The sequence below is a fragment of the Triticum dicoccoides genome, chromosome 7B (assembly GCF_002162155.2).
Source record: "Triticum dicoccoides isolate Atlit2015 ecotype Zavitan chromosome 7B, WEW_v2.0, whole genome shotgun sequence".
NCBI lineage: Eukaryota > Viridiplantae > Streptophyta > Magnoliopsida > Poales > Poaceae > Triticum > Triticum dicoccoides.
Window position 1 is genome coordinate 425,348,170 of NC_041393.1, and position 4,797 is coordinate 425,352,966.

A 4,797-nucleotide genomic window follows, 5' to 3' on the forward strand; every position below is an offset into this window, starting at 1 on the left:
CCTCCGCCGGCGAGCTCCCCGCCAGACCCGCCAGCGCCTCGCCCTCCACGACCTCGCGCCCGCGCCGCCCGTCGGCTCCCTCGCCGCCGGCCTCCCTCCGGTGCCGGATCCGGTCGGGAGCAACCGGATCTGCACCTCCCCGGGCCTCCCCGGCCACCTCCGGCGCCAACTCCGGCGAGCTCGCGCCACCATCCTCGATCCCCGCGCCGCCGTTGACTTTTGCCCCGAGGTGAAAATCCTCCAAGTCCCCGAAGTTTTTTATATTATCATGCCATATTCATCATGCTGTATCTCGGCATCCGTAGCTCTGTTTCGTGCGTGTAATATGTCAAATTGTTCCGCTTGACGAGTACTTCATTTTATTACATTGCATCATTTTCATTTGAGCTCATCTTGATGCCCGAAATGCTGTTGGAAGAGTGCATGTTGATGTTAATCTGCTGAACTGTTATAACTTGCTCATTTGTCATTTTTGCCATGATTGATGTGTGCATCCTATGAGGTTGATGTCTACATGTGTTTTGATCTATGCCATGCCATCTTTCCAGGGGTGTATGCCATGTATTTTTGTGATCAATGTGGTGGCTAGCACAAGCATGCAAACTAGGCTTCGTGATATTGCTGATTTTGGTCCCTGTTCTGCTGTTATTTTGATGCCATGTAAACTTGATGCTACAGAGAGATCCATGCATATTTTGAGATACTTCAGTAAGGGTGTTTTGAACATATGGTTATTGTCTATCCATTCATGCCCTTTTTTGCAATTATGGATTAGTCTAGCATGTCATTTGAGTGCTCTACTTTTGCTTCAAAATGTTTCCTGGCAGATTGTTTACATGTTATTCAATTTGGCCAAGGTTGCTATAGTTGATCCTTGCATGCTATGGACTTGTTCTTTACTTGGTTTGTTTCACAAACATGTCTTCTTGATGATGCTATGCTTACCTTGTCATGCAATGACTTGTGGTGAGTGAATCGAGCTTGTTAAGGAGGGTACTTGCTGTTGCTGTTCTGCTAGACAGATTCTGTTATATTTTTTTGCTATGTTAACATACTTCTACTAGTCATTCTATGCATAATCTGGAGATGTTCTATAAACATGTTTTGATCTACATGCTATGCCCTATCCATCCATGCCCCTGGTTGAATTTATAGCTTGCTGTAGATTGTTCATATCTTGCTCCAAAGTTGCTTGATAATGTTGCTGTCAGCCTGTTTACATTAAGTTCAGTTGTTTCCATGTGTTTTCCTAGTGATCCATGAATCCTATGACCTTGCTCTTCACATGCTTAGCTTCATAAACATGCCTTCTTACTGTTGGTTGCCTTGCATGCCATGTATTGCTCTGTGCTGAGTGTTTCAAGCTCACGAACATGCCTACTTATTATTGTTCCTGCCATGTATGAATCTGTAATATAACTTGCCATGTTTATATGGGTGCCATCATATTTTCTGTGCCTTTTTGGCTCATGGTCAGTAAGGGTCTTTTGATCTATGCATTTAGTAGTATCATGCCATGCCTTTATTTGCCATGTTAAGTTCTTGTAACATGTTGTTTGCTTGCTCTAAACATTGCAACCTGATGTTATTGCTGCTAAAACCTGAAACTGTTATTATTTGCAATCTTACCATGTGTTTTTGAGCATGTTCTAGTGATTTCTGGAGATAGCTCAGTGTTCATGTTTTGTTATGCTTTACGTGTACTTCATTCCCACGCCTTTTGTTATTATGTTGGGATACTGTAGCTTATTGTTTTGATGCTTGCAAGATGCCTAGTTGCTGTTATGGACAGATTGTTGCTATGACTTGTATAGTGTGTGTGTTGCACCGTTGCTCCGTTTTGAGTGTGCTCTATATGGAACTTGCTTGATTTTGAATGTAGTTTCATATTATCATGTTGCATCCTTGTTTTGAGGTGTTTGCTTGATGTTTGGGTGCATTTTGCGTCAATGTCATGCTTAACTTGTTTTGCTCATATCTTTTAGCCCGTAGCTCCGAATCTAATAAACTTTATATGTAACTTGACTAGAATCTCGTGTAGATCATCGTGGTGCATCTTAACTTGCTGTTTAACAACTTCAACTTAATGTTTATTCAGTTCTGGACCAATTTCGAAATTTGCATATGAGGACTTACCGGAATTGTTATATGTTGTTTCCGGCCTCATTTAAACTTGCCTTGATGTGTTGTTCTTGTTTGCATCATCTCTTGCCATGAGTAGCTTCATGTAGCTTGGTCATGCATCATGCTTGTTGTGCATCATGCCTTGTTCATGTGTGGTGTGTGTACCATGTTGTGCGCTTCTTCTCGATAGTTCCCGTTTCGTTGCGATCGTGAGGTTGCGTTCGTCTACGTGTCGTTCGTCTTCGTGGCTTCATCTTCTTCATGGACTCGTTCTTCTTCCTTGCGGGATTTCAGGCAGTATGACCGCTACCTGGATCTCACTACTATCATTGCTATGCTAGTTGCTCCGTTCTATCGCTATGCTGCGCTACCTATTACATGTTTATCAAGCCTTCCCATATTGCCATGAACCTCTAACCTTTGACACCTTTCCTATGCAAACCATTGTTTGGCTATGTTACCGCTTTTGCTCAGCCCCTCTTATAGCGTTGCTAGTTGCAGGTGAAGTTGAAGATTGCTCCATGGTGGACAGGGTTATGTTGGGATATCACAATATCTCTTATATTATTAATGCATCTATATATTTGGTAAAGGGTGGAAGGCTCGGCCTTATGCCTGGTGTTTTGTTCCACTCTTGCCGCCCTACTTTCCGTCATACCGGTGTAATGTTCCCGGATTTTGTGTTCCTAACGCGGTCCGGCGATTTATGGGACCCCCCCTGACAGTTCGCTTTGAATAAAACTTGTCCAGCAAGGCCCAACCTTGGTTTTACCATTTGCCTCACCACCACCAACTTTTCCCTTGGGAGTCGCTCTCTCAAGGGTCATCTTTATTTTAGCCCCCCCCGGGCCAATGCTTGTCTCAGTGTTGGTCCAAACCGAGCGATGTCCGGCGCCCCCTGGGCATTCAGGGTCTATGCCAACCCGACGTCTGGCTCATCCGGTGTGCCCTGAGAACGAGATATGTGCAGCTCCTATCGGGATTTGTTGGCACAGCGGGAGGTTTTGCTGGTCTTGTTTTACCATTGTCGAAATGTCTTGTAAACCGGGATTCCGAGACTGATCGGGTCTTCCTGGGAGAAGGTCTATTCCTTCGTTGATCGCGAGAGCTTGTCATGGGCTAAGTTGGGACACACCTGCAGGGTATAAACTTTCGAGAGCCGTGCCCACGGTTATGTGGCAGATGGGAATTTGTTAATGTCCGGTTGTAGATAACTTGATACCAGATCCGAATTAAAACACATCAACCGTGTGTGTAGCCGTGATGGTCTCTTCTCGGCGGAGTCCGGGAAGTGAACACGATTTCTGGGTTATGTTTGACGTAAGTAGGTGTTCAGGATCACCTCTTGATCATTGCTAGTTGACGACCGTTCCTTTGTTTCTCTTCTCGCTCTCATTTGCGTATGTTAGCCACCATATCATGCTTAGTCGCTGCTGCAACCTCACCACTTTACCCCTTCCTTTCCCACTAAGATTTGCTAGTCTTGATACCCATGGTAATGGGATTGCTGAGTCCTCGTGGCTCACAGATTACTACAACAACAGTTGCAGGTACAGGTTATGCGATGATCATGACGCGAGAGCGATGCTTACTTGCGTTGAGTTCTTCTTCTGCTTCTTCTTCGATCAGGGGATAGGTTCCAGGTCGGCAGCTTGGGCTAGCAGGGTGGATATTGTTTGAGTTTCTGTTTATGTATCATCCGTAGTCGGATGTAGATCTCTTGTATGATGATATTGTATTCGTGTGGCATTGTATGCCTTTTGTATGTATCCCTATCTATTATGTAATGTTGATGTAATGATATCCACCTTGCAAAAGCGTCTCAGTATGCGGGTCTATCCTTGGTGGGACCTTCGAGTTCCTTTTGGATAGGGTCGCATATTGGGCGTGACATGCTTCTCTTGGGTGCATAGTTGGTGGTTTGAGCAGCAGCTTTGGGAGCAGCATTGGGCTTAGAAGTAGCAGCCCCTAACTTAATTGCATCTCCCATAAGATTTTGTGACTTGGGTGCTGGTGCAACATCCTCTTCCTCTTCATCATCAGATGGATCTCTCATCATGGAGGGCTTGCCAATGACTCTGGCAATGGTCTTCCTGACTCTCTCCTTTCTCTTCTTGCCTTCTCTTGTCTCTTTGGATTCAAGAGTGAACACCATAGTTTCCTCTATAGCAGCTTTCCTAGGCTTGGATGTTGGCAGTCTCTTGGCAGGTGCTTTCTTGTGCATACCAGGCTTTGTTGCAGCAGCAGTGCCATACTCTTTCTTCAGCACTTTCTTCTTTGAGCTGGACTCATCCTCAACAGCCACATAGTCCTCATCCTCTGAGTCTGAGGTTCTCTTCTTTCTTGTCCTGGTGGCTGCCTTTGGCAAGTTGCTCGGAGTGCTCTTGCTGCCATCATCATAGCTACTTGAGGGACTAGTGCCCTCACTCATTTGCACTTGCTCTTCAGATTTATTCTAGCTATCACTCTGGCCAGACATCTTGGCAGGCAAACTGACAGCAAACCCTTTGAATAGACATAGATGAGGTAGAGTAGATGAGCGTCACAAAGTGCAGAGATTTTTGAAAAACAAATGAGTCAAAAACTTAGTTTTAGTTCTCTACTGAAATGATTTCGGAGCTACCGAATTGATAAACTTGGTGATAGCGAAGCAACATTTGGAACCTAAACTAG

The 4,797-nt window shown here is 44.9% G+C and overlaps 1 pseudogene; it reads right to left on the minus strand.

Moving 5' to 3' along the window:
• The window catches only part of LOC119338960, a 121,370-nt pseudogene extending 117,091 nt beyond the window's left edge, over positions 1 to 4,279 (minus strand).
• Between the last annotated feature and the right edge of the window lie 518 nt (positions 4,280 to 4,797).